This window comes from Heptranchias perlo, chromosome 10, assembly GCF_035084215.1.
Source record: "Heptranchias perlo isolate sHepPer1 chromosome 10, sHepPer1.hap1, whole genome shotgun sequence".
Classification (NCBI taxonomy): domain Eukaryota; kingdom Metazoa; phylum Chordata; class Chondrichthyes; order Hexanchiformes; family Hexanchidae; genus Heptranchias; species Heptranchias perlo.
In genome coordinates this window covers 60,271,475-60,284,064 of record NC_090334.1, presented here as the reverse complement: position 1 = coordinate 60,284,064, position 12,590 = coordinate 60,271,475, and the positions used below count along the sequence as shown (strand labels likewise).

Below are 12,590 nucleotides of genomic sequence, written 5' to 3'. Positions count from 1 at the left end.
CCCTCCACCGCCATCACCACCGCCCCATCCCCCCCCTCCATAGAGTGCATACACTTCAAACTGGTGCACATACAGGCACTGTCACTGCAAGTAAATGTGTCATGTTATTTCTGCCATCTGCTCCTAATCACATAAAGGCCCGTAAAAGGCAAACATTGCATATTTGTGGCTAAACCCAGGTAAAAAGATACAATTACTATACTCAAAAATACCAGGCCACAGATTTAATTGGAAGCCTGTTAACTGTACTCACCACAAGAGGTCGACGTAGATCTGTGTGGTCTTATGCAATATGGTTATTAATAGTGAGATTTTAATGTTGCCTGAAGCAGTAATATTTTTGTGAGGATTATGAGCTCACCTATAGTATTAGATGTTAATGCAGTTAGTAGTGACAATGAATTACCCTTGTGTCTCGTTGATATCCATTAATCAGATGATTAGGAGTGGGACATTACAGTAAGTAATGTTTGAAGAAAGACCATTTAAACATCGTAGATTAAGAGGGGAAGTAGGAGATTACAGAGGTCGGTAACAGAATGAGAAACGTAATGACTGAGTGCCAAGATGAGGCACTGGTATGATAGTGCAAGGACCTTTTATACCGTGGGTAGAGTTTAAGCAAGTTATCCGTGAATGCACTGTTTCTACGTGCAGTCTGTGTGCTCAAGCTCTGTCTACACTGTAATTCTATTTAAAACTATAAAACGCTCCCTAAATCGAACATCACATTGTCTCAGTTATTCTATTCACCATCACCAGTGTTGCTTTGTACTGTTGATTATTGAATTAGATTATATGAAATGATTTTGAGGTATTCTGTACACAAATAGATGAGGTGGCCATTCCCTAACCAGAGTGAAAAAATAAGAGAAGAAAATTGGTTCTTAAAATAGGAAATTTTAACTATGTAAATTAGTATTTTGAATATATTTGCAAGATGTGCTGTCAACACTCTAATGAAGAGTGTAAAACTGTGCACAACATGTACCACACTGGAACAATAAAACATAGTTGTTGGCTCTGGGCAAAACATTAATCTCATTTTAACCCCCTCCTCTAATTGCACTACATTGTACTGTAGGAAAAGGGAGACAGAATAAGGAAAATGATCCACATTCTGGAAAAATTTGTTTGCTATCAAATTTACTTTCCTCTTCTTCTGAAATGGAGTTCACTTCTTGAAGGGGTAGAGTTTGACCAGCACCAACCACTCTCTGGTACCTCATCTGATGTAATCCTAGACTGAGTGATGGGGCTTTTTACCATGGAAGGTATCGCAGGTAAACCTGATCATGTCCTCGTGCACACATACACACACACACACACACTTTCCGTCAGGGTCTTTTAATATTGGTCAGGAACAAGAACCCAAGCTGAGTCTTCCCCTCAATGCAACTTGTGCAAAAGTCAATTGTAATATGCTTAGAAAAAAGAAAGACTTGCATTTAAATAAAGCCTTTCACGACCTCAGGATATCCCAAAGCACTTTACGGCCAACTAAGTACTTTTGAAAAGTGATCACTGTTGTAATGTAGGAAACGTGGCAGCCAATTTGCGCACAGCAAGGCCCCACAAACAGCAATGTGATAATGACCAGATAATCTGGGGTTTTTTTTAATGTTGGTTGAGGGATAAACATTGGCCAGGACAATGGGGATAACACACCTGCTGCTACATTTGAGACCAGCTACTTCAGCACTGGTGGAAGATTGAACTTGGGGCCTTACAAGTATGGCTCAGTTCCCCACTTGGCAGTGCATTTACCAACTCAGCCAGCAGAGCGTCTGGAAGTAGTTTAATCATGAAATGCAATGCAAACACATTTTTGCCCAGAATGGAAGGGATAAGGTTTAGCCAACAGTAGTTCTAGAAATATGTAGATTATACACTTTGGAGCCCTTTGAAAATAAATTTTAGATTTTTGGTGGGGGGTGTGCTGTAAAAAATCTTTTCAGGAATTTCATGGCTGTTGGTAATGTATCCATCTCAGTTACACACATTGACAGATGGGGCATATTGCCAGGAGTCCTTTTAGCCCTCAATAAAAAAGGGAAAGATTATAACCATTATTATCAGCCTAATTATTTACTGTTCTGTGAAGATCTCAACCCTTTCACTTGACTTTTAAGAACCATATGCTGCAAATTTATGTTTTTTAAACAAAAGCTCTTTTTATGTTTTTAATTATTAAAAAAGAAGGCACAGCTTTCTGCTGTTGTTCAGGGTCAGTTACCATAACCTCTCTCACTAATACAGCCTTTGGGAGTAATACACAAACTACATTCTAGGGAAGGGCACGTTACAGAAAAGATTTGCTACCTTTATTAATATGGGTTCACAAACACTATGCATGTGTCACAGGGTGAGAAATATCTGAAGGTGTATTAATGGAGGTTTTTTTACACTTTAGCACAGTAGAGTCATAAAGTTTATCAAATTATCCAACTCATGTCAAGATCTTTGGTTGAGATTAACAGATGTTATCCCACTCCATTGGGGGACAATATCTTACTGTGAGAACACTGTCCAAAATAATCTCTTTGTTTCAACCAAACCAATATTGTATGCCTGCAATACATGGTTTTATACCTCTCACTACAGCCTAAACCATCCCCATAATAGAAACAAATGCAAACATACTGCTGTATACATACATTTCAATATAAAACTATTAATCAAAAGAAATTCTCACAAGGCAATAAATCTTCAACCTCAAGGCCCAAAATTCCCTGCTTTAACACACCCTGTCCCATGCCAGCCACCAGTAAAGATTGAATGCCCTTTACTGTTGTACTACTGTGCAAAATATTTAGCACAACAATCCTAAAAAAAGTTATATAAACAAAATATTTGATAAGAACTGAAGTGATTGAATATTTATTGCAATCATGATGCAGATCTACAAAATTCACCACTTTATTCAAGAACAAGCTCACTCACAAAATAAGAACCATATCATTTCCATTTCCATCTAGTATGCTTAATGCTTATTACAGTGAGGTAGGGTTACTATAATATGAACAGTCAGCATTTTCTAATTGTAGAAGAGTTGCATGTTCGACAGATAAGGATTTGTGTCTTTCCCCACAAGGGTAACCGTTCCAAACCTGATCACATAGGAAACCATGCAAAACTAACATTCCACATTCATCTCTACACTGGCTTGGATTGACATATATCCACCTTCAGGAATGGTCATGGAGAAAACAAATGTATTCTCCTCAACTAGTTCACTAGGAAAAATCTAATGTGGTCTTTAACCCATTGTCCACCAGATGCAGTCTTCCGCCAGGGAAAACTAATGCAACACTTAACTCTAGATTTAATTAGTTGTATGGTAAATGAAGTGGGGCACAGGCGTGTTATAACTTAAGCTGCTGGTATACTCAATATTTCATCACTTATATAGCATGAGTTTGTAGCAAAAGTTGCTAAGATTTTCTTTCATTTCTTGTGCAGAAATTGCAAGAAATTGAAGCTTTTTGTTGCTAAATCTGATTGCTAAATTGTTTTAAAATTGTTTACATGGGTGTCACAGGCACATTTATGCTCCCCTAGTTTATTCTGGCACTCATCTCCACCCTCCCAAGTCGTGCTGGCACTCTTCTCCCATTCCCCCCACCTCACCAGCTCACACTGGTTCTTGTCTCCCACTTCCTCCATTTCTCACTTGCACTTTTCTGCGTCTCACCCGTAAGACCACCCTGGAACTCTTCCCCTCCCAGTTCAACAACAACAACAGCTTGGAATTATATAGGGCATTTAACGTAACAAAACATCCCATGGTGCTTCACAGGAGCATAATTGATTTGACATCGAGCCACATAAGGAGTTATTGGGGGGCAGGTGACCAAAAGCATGGTCAAAGAGGTAGGTTTAAGGAGTGTCTTAAAGGAGGAGAGAGAAGTGGAGATGTTTAGGGAGAGAACTTTAGAGCTTAGGGCCTACACAGGTTAGGGTTCGCAACCCTCCAGGAGTGCCCTGAAGCCTCCAGGAATTGAAGATTAATCTCCAGGAATTTAAGTTTTACCTCCTGGATACTGCTGCAAGCAAACCAGGAGAAATATCATAGGGACATTAAAAAATTGTCTTTTTTTCATTTGTTAGTCATAAAAATATTGGAGAAGGGGGGAAAATGGCCGTTTGTCTGTGTGGGGCTGTTGGAGGCGGGAGGTCATGTGATGAAACCTCCAGGTATACGTTCAACCACAGTTGGCAACCCAACACAGCTGAAAGGAATGGCTGCCAATAGAGGGGCGAAGGAAATCGGGGATGTACAAGAATCGGAGGAACGCAGAATTCATGCTCACACCTTTCTCCATTTTCCCCTCTTTGCTGCTCACAGCTCTTACCTGCTGCTACGGATCTGGGGGATGGAACTCTGCTGCATGCTATGGCTACAAAGTCCTGATCTCACAAAGCTCTTATAAGAATTCCTGCCTCACAGACTGCAGCAACAACAAGAACTTGGATTCATATAGCTCCCTTAATATAAGGAATGTTCCAAGGTAAGTCACAAATAGGTATGTTGCAGAGGCAGGAGGGTAGAGATTGAGAGCGGCGACCAAAGCTTAGTCAAAGACATGTGTTTTGAGGAGGTTTTCAAAGCAGGAGAAAGATCTAGAGAGGCAGGGGGTTTAGGGAGGAAATTCCAAAGAGCAGGATCAAGGCACTTGGGTTGAATTATGAGGACAGGTTGCATATACTGGGCTTGCATTCCATTGAGTTTAGCAGGTTGAGGGATGATCTAATAGGTGTTTAAAATGATAAAGTGATTCTATAGGGTAGATATAGAAAAACTATTTCCTCTGGAATCCAGAACAAAGGGGGCACAATCTTAAAATTAGAGCTAGACCATTTAGAAGTGAAATCAGGAAGCAGTTTTTCAGTAGTGGAAATCTGGTACTCTCTCCCCCAAAAGGCTGTAGATGCTAGGTCAATTGAAATTTTCAAGACTAAGATTGATAAATATTTGTCAGGTGGGTATCAATGGATATGGAGCGAAGGTGGATAAATGGAGTTGAGGTACAGATCAGCCATCATCTGATTGAATGGTGGAACGGGCTTGAGGGTCTGAATGGCCTACTCCTGTTCCTATGTTGCTGTAGCTCAGCTCAGAGTCAAACAGGTCACCAAAATTACAAATAATCTGGTTTACACCGATGAAGTGATGGGGGAAGAGGAATGCAATCTGTGGCAATGGAACAGAGTTTGCGATGGGAGCTGAAGAAGATAGCTTTCATCCTCTCAATGTTGAGCTGGAAGAAGTTGTGGTTCATCCAAGACTTGCTCTCAGACAGGCAACTTGACAGCGTGTAGGCAATCGAAGGGTCAAGGGAGGTGATGGAGAGGTAGAGCAGGGAATCATCAGCATACAAGCTGACAAATGCCTGTAGATAATGTCACTGATAAGTAAGAGATGGGGACTGAGGATAAATCCATGGGAGATCCCAGAAGTACCATTCCTTAAAACAGCATCAGGTAGGATCTGAGAGCCAAGCTGATTTTGGGCTGTGAACGCCAACAAGCAGACATTGCCTCCAAAATGCAGATTGTCCACGTGAAACACAGATTGTTGGCGTGTATGTAAACACTGCAAAACATCATTGGAATGACATGCCTGTTAAGAAAGGAGACAGTTCTTTTTTTTGTTTGAGACGACAGTTCTAGCTGGTATATAAGCTCTGTCTGCACTAAAACTCAATATTAATTTAAAGGAGCGCTGTCTTTATGATGGCAGAGAAAGGATAGTCAAACAGACCTGCTACGTGTAATGATGCATTTTTATAAGTGTCGAGCAAATGAATAAGGCTTGATAAACATTCTGCCTTCGTACTCTATGCTTTTTGCAGTTTTCCACTATATTAAAGCAGCATTAATTTGCATCAAATACCCTAAATTGAAATAAATCCTGATATTTGTTAGACTGGAATAGCCTTCATTCAGTGTCAGTGAGGTCAGTGTTCAAGTTGCAGTCTGTGGGAACTGTTTTGGTGCCTCTTTGTCTGGGCCTCTGTATAACTGGAGTAAGGTTTCACACACAGCCTGAGGGCAAGCAAAACAGCTGCAGGCAAACTGCAAAGTTCCTCCAATTACACAGTGGAAATGGCGACTTTCTGGTGAAAAACTCATTTTTCATAAAAGCCGGGATTCTGCTCATCACAAGCACTGTTGACTCACGAGGAGTTTTTTATTCCAAGGATCCGATCACATTCCCTGAGAAAGATGTTGCCTACCTTTTAAAAAAAATCAGACAGCTTTCACACTTTACTCTTAGGGGACAAAAAATTGCATTCCATGCAGATTTTACAACGGGCATGTAAATAGAGAAATCTGCTTTACATTTTTGCACAACCCAATTAGACTCGTTACTGGAGACAGTATTACTCGCAGCATAGTTAACTGTGCAGAATGATAAATGTGTATACAGCCAATCAAGTGGGAAGGTGATCATATAGCCGACTCACATCATTACTAACTCAGTTCAACAAGGAATAATTATTTAATCCGAATGCACTTTTCTATTTTGACTCCCTCGTTCCTGGTTCGTTCATGGCATTATTCCCAGACTCAGCCAAGGGGGTGGATAGGTGATGTGTTCCCAGGCTTTGTATCAGTGGGCCTTTTTGTAACCAGCCACCAAGAAAGTACAAGACAACAGCCTGAGGTAGCCTCCGATCTCCCTCCATCCTTAAGGAAAAGCAGCTTGTGCAGTTTTTTTTCCAATGGAGGTGTATTTATTTTAATTTGGAATTCGTTATAATTGGAAACAATTCAATTATGATTTTAAAACCAATTTCCAGGTTCACTTGTTTAATGAACATTCTGAATAATTGCATTCTTTCCTCAGAGCAATCCCCATGCTATCAGTTTGAAGCCTTTTATTTTCCTCTGAATATAAATATTGTGCTACATTTGGATCTTATTCATAGATAGTTAGTAGCTCCCAGTAAATTTAATTGCTTAATGTTCTGCCAGGAGATTTATCCAATTAAGTCATTTTCAATGAAATGAGCGAGGTATCAGTTTCACATTGCAATCAGTGTGCAATTTTTTTCTGCATTTGGGCCATTATTTCAAAAGAATAGAAAGAACATCGATTTCATTGCTGCATTTTGATCCTCACCAATAATACAGCCTTCTGTAGTCCTGTCCGTCAAATCAAGGGAAATTTTGATTATTATTGATTAGATCAGGAAATGAAACTCTGATGGAATACACAAACAAGTACATGGGAATTTGAAGGCCAAAATGTTACACAGATAAGTAGTTTATGCAGAAAGGAAAATCTATTCAAGCAAACTATGCATATGGTTACACAAATAAACAAAGAAGAGAGAGGATTTAGGGCAAAAGCAAATAAATGAGAGGTATTAAATTCTGCAAACATGGTTGGCACTGTGGGAATTTTGCCTGCTATCATGGTAAAACTGTTTGTTGAGAAATCAGCAGTTCAGCAAACAAGCAGAAATTGCATAAAATGGACATTTTAAAATTGTGTCTAAAAAGTCTTTTCTGTAGCCTCTGAAAGGGGTGTCCAATTCTACTGCTGTCAGCAAACATTTAAAGGTTAGCAGCCAAGGTTCGTTACTTGGCCAGGGAAGATTTAGAGGATGTACCAAGCCTTGCACCATTACGGGAAAGAAGGGAGATAATACAGGAGAAATTTTATGTCTCCATTGTTGGTGGTGCTGGAATGGAAGAGATGCTAGAGAGAGTTGAGAAATTGGGTGGAGATTGATCACACCAGATCACTGCCCATTGCACCCCATATGCAAACTTCTGGTTGGACCTTAAGGCAAGCCTTAGATTCCCCTCACCAAAACCAGGCTCCGTTTTAGTATTATAATATTTTGAAATGAGGAACATGTGTACAAATTGCTGAGATTCTGGAAATGTCTGTTCCAGTGTTAGCTCTGCACCAGAATTGAGAATCATTGAGAGCTATCTACTTCCATTTTCCTGTAGCCTTTATTTAACTCCCTCTTAAGTATTTTGATTGAATCAACTTGAATCAAATTCAATATCCACTTGCATCAATGCATTTCCATATTTTAATAATGCTTTGAGTAAGAAGATTTCTGCTAACCTCCTCCTTTATCCTTTTAATATTAATCATACGATTATGCTACCTGGGAATTGGGAATAACTTTCACTGTTTACCTTCTCAAACCCTTTCAAAACTTTAAATGCTTCTATTAGATCCTCCCTGCTCTAGTAAGTAGAGCTGTAGCTTTTCAAGTCTCCTATCATAACTTTATCCTCTCACCCCTGTTATGATCTTAGTGAACCTATGTTGCATTTTCTCCATGGCTCCAATTTCCTTTCTATAATGGGAACCTAAAACTACATAGAGCACATCAGTTGTACCTTACCAATGTATTATACAGATTCATCATCACCTCCTTGTTTTTGTTCAAAACCCTTATATAACATCAAGAATCCTATTTGTCCTTTCAATGGCTCTTCCCACCTGCAATTATCTATATACACCCCTCAATCTCTCTGTTCCTCCAAACTTTTGAGAATTTTACTATTTATGCTGTATTTCCATTTTTCCCCCTTTTTTTGTGGAACTACAGTTGCCACATATCTGCCCATATGATCCTCTATTCACCTTGGGGCAGGAGAAAGCAGGTGGCTCCAAGATGACATGCCTGATAGTGCAAAATAGGACCATGTCAACCCTCAATGGTAGACTCAAAATCTGATACCTGAGCCAGTAAGGCTCATTAATGGTACCTGAAGGCAATAGACCTGTTAATGGGGACTTGGGTTCTTCCTAACTGGCTTCAGCTAACCCTGCAAGCCAATGAGCCAATGAATAGGGTGGTTCTAGCTGGAGAAACAGGAGTTAAGCTTACCAGTGCTCTGTTGGACAAACAGAAATCCAACACGTAGGTGTAGATTTGTCAATAGCTTAATTTGGATACTCTTAAATATGGTGATAAATTGATTCATGTTCATATCAAATACTCAACTGACCAAATAAGGTCTTTCTAAATTGTTCCTCACAGTTTGTTATATCCCAAAATTTGATATTATTCCCGTTGCATCTATGCCCAAATGATTGATGCATATGGAGAGTAAGAGAGGTCCCCCCACAAATCCCTGGAGCACACCACTAACTACATCTTAACAAGCGGAAAAGCAACAGCTGTTTACCCTCATCCTGTCTCCCAGAAAAAGGATCCAGAGGTACAGCCTGACAACAGTGTTTGACAAAGAGTTGCTGTCCTCTGAAACAATGCATTGATTAGCTATGAGAAGCTGCTGAACTGGGTTCAACCTGTTATGACAAAGATGGTACAGGCTCCTTACAAGATGGCAGATACAAAATATAGAGAATCAGAACGTGAAGTGACTGATTAGTGAAACTGCAACATACTCCAATTCTGTAAAACCAGTAACCAACCCTTCAGGAATACAAATAATACAAGTTGTGTGTCCAAACTATTTCATACACTGCTGCAGGACCATCAGAATTGCCATCTTCAGGAGTTAGCATGAATTCTTTTAGAAAGTTTTGCAGAACCCACAATCTGTGGCAGGGCACAAATTATCCATAAAACCAGTTGTCCCCAGGCTGTGGGTAAGGGTGATTGTAGCAGAAAGCTACTTCCATCTTCTCTTTGCACAGTTGAAAAGCAATACGTGGATCTTTTCAGGTAAGTATCATCACACACAACGACAAGCCAGTGCACTCCATGTAGTTGATGTAGAGGTCATTGCACACCAATGCTACTTTTATATCATGAATTTGCTGCCAAACGAGGTGATTCTGAAATTGAGTTGATTCCATTGCTGCCAAATCGGTCTGCTTATACTGCAAACACAATTGTAAAATAATTCTTGCACATGTGCAGAAGGCACAAAGTTACATTTGCAACTTTGTCAATCTGGCCAGGACATTTGCTCAGATCATGGAAGGTCTGTAGAGGTCAGCAATGGGGAAACATACTGCTGGTCTGTACTGGCAGGTTAACAGGTCACCCCACCTGTGCCCTCAGAGGAAAGATAGTGGACCCAACGCAAGGATGACTAACAGAAGCCATTTCACTTTGCGCTGGTAGCACGTTCCATCAAAAGCAGAAGGAGTGTTTCACTGCCTCTGATGGCAAGACCGCCCAATTGTATACACTACATGGTTGGTTCTGGTGGCATTCTTGCCATTAGAGCTTAGCCGTATTGTGTAAAAGAGGCATAAAGGACTAACAACTATGATGCATCATAAGCAAGCTTATCAACTGACTATTCAGATTATTAAGAAATGAAAGACTCAGTATATGTTATGTTGGAAAAAAGAACAATCCAGCAAAGATAAACAATGGTAAGCTGGAATTCCTGTGAATTCATTAGCAGTCAAGGAGCACTGTACAGATCTGCAAAGTAGGGACTGTGTAGTGAATACCATTTGTGCAGTGACTTGCAGATCTTGATCTCTAGCTGACTGGCTAATCACTGCATTCAGCAATCCCCTCATATCCAATAAAGATGAGTACTTAATATCTTTGTTCAACAAAATGACAGCAGTGCAATACTGTTTCTGCAATACAGATTCAAAATACAGATTCTCCACAAGTGCAATCTTACAGCTCTGCGAAAGATGGTGAGTGGATGTTTTTGCCTTTTTGTAGGAGACATCAGCATGTGATCAGATTATGAACTGAAGTTCCTCTGAAGGTAACGGTTGTACCAGCTACTGTTTTTCAAAGTCTTTGTATCATGTTCTATGCATGTTTGGTATAAAAACTGGCACCAATGGGCATTTTAAAACATTCTGAAATTCAGGAGTAGCCGATAGATTAGCGTACTCTCACTTAACTTTTTGCCACCAGGAAAGGTGGCTGGGAGCCACATTTAGCTGCATTAAAATCGTGTTATATGAGACACGATTTCCAGTTGCAGTTTTGTACTGAGCAATCGCTGATCGATTTCAGACATTTCCAGGAACCGATCAACCACACCCACAAGAGCACGTCAGGCCAGATGTAAAGTCCATAATGTTAACTGTTAGAGCACGTATGGTGGCTCTTCCATTAAGAAAATCATGGTGTTTGAAGAAGCCTCTATCCACATTTGATGCTTTTTCCAGCAATGAGCTGGGATTGAAGAATCTGTTAATGGTGAACTTTAAGTCCAAGATCAATAAACTAAGATCAATATGTTGAAAATCACCATGTCTGCATTTTTTTGTTGCACAATTTGTGTAAACTGTGCTACAATCATATCAGGTGGCTTATGATTAGTTTATACCAAATGCTATAGTTAGTTGTGAATATACACCAGCAATGTCAGGTTGATTTTCTATCCACTTTTCACTGACTATCTACACCTACATAAAAATCTGTTCTATACTTTAGGTACTGTCTTAGAAAGAATTTTAGCCTCAGGATCTATTTAGAAGTAGAATTTTTTTACTGTGATTCTCAGAGGGTTACAGTAGTGCTGTGAACATGTATTTTGGAAATTCTCAAACTGAATTGAAATATTCTCTGGTAACTATTCATTTTGAGAGCACCCTCACACCCATTCTCCCACATAAACTACAATCCATTTTAGAGCATGATCTTGTTGGTACCAGGGAGAACATAAATGAGCTAAAGATGGCATGAATACTGTGAAAGTGTGGCAGAGAGTGGGTGATGCCAGTCAGATGAATTAGGAGGTTTTACGTTGATGAGTCTGTAAGGTTCGGTTATATGTTTCAGTATGGTGCTCTGCAGTTGTTAGTGCCTCGTGTCTATTAACACTATTGGCAGGAATCCTTTTGATGAATAGATTGATGTTATGTGAGTGTGTTAAAGAGATGCATCAACACAAAATAAAACTTTAAAAAATGAACAGTTTGAGAAATAGCAATATAAACTTCCATTTCCAGAAGTGAAACTCACTGTTGCTTTAAGATTTGTTTCAACATTGAGATGCTGAATTGGGTCTTGGTGAGGCCAGGCATGCTTTCACATGGAAAGTCAGCCTTTGTGCCTCCTCAGTCACCACCACTGAGAGCAGCATTGTTAGATCCTGGGAATGGTGGGGGGAGGGGAGATAAAAGTAACTAATATAAAATTTCTCATTTCAAAATTGTTTCTTCTCCCATTTCTTAGCCTTTTGTCACTCAAAGCATATAATCAGCCACCGAGAGATGCCCAATAGCAGTCCAGGTGATCTCTCTCACCATGTGTTCTGCAAGGACCTCAGTTCCACTCAACACCTGCCTGGCAACCCAGCTGAAAGTGGAAACTTACCTTGTGATGAACCATGGGTGTCAGCCTACATCTCAACACCACTCTATGGGCAGCACATTGGCACACACGCCCTGAGCAAACGGTCTTGCTCCAACTGCTTGTATATTGCAGCACTTCCTGCTTCTCAGCTCTTTGACCCTGTGAAGTAAACAAAGGATCTGAAACCAAACAGGGTGACTGTGGTGATGCACTGACAATACCACATTTGTTCAGCGGCTGCATTTGTGAGAGAACAATGTGTACAAGTGCAAAGAAAGCACTGGAACCTGGACAAAGGAGGGAGAGAGGAAATTAACTTACAGGGAAAAACAGAAGCTCACTTGCATTTGATTGGTTCAG

At 40.0% G+C, this 12,590-nt stretch overlaps 1 long non-coding RNA gene across 1 annotated transcript in view; it reads right to left on the bottom strand.

The window, feature by feature from the left end:
• The window catches only part of LOC137326169 (uncharacterized), a 79,849-nt gene that overhangs the window by 64,360 nt on the left and 2,899 nt on the right, over positions 1–12,590 (bottom strand). The window contains exon 2 of the long non-coding RNA XR_010964128.1: positions 12,252–12,389. This is a non-coding gene — a long non-coding RNA (uncharacterized lncRNA). The remainder of the gene's footprint in view (positions 1–12,251; positions 12,390–12,590) is intronic.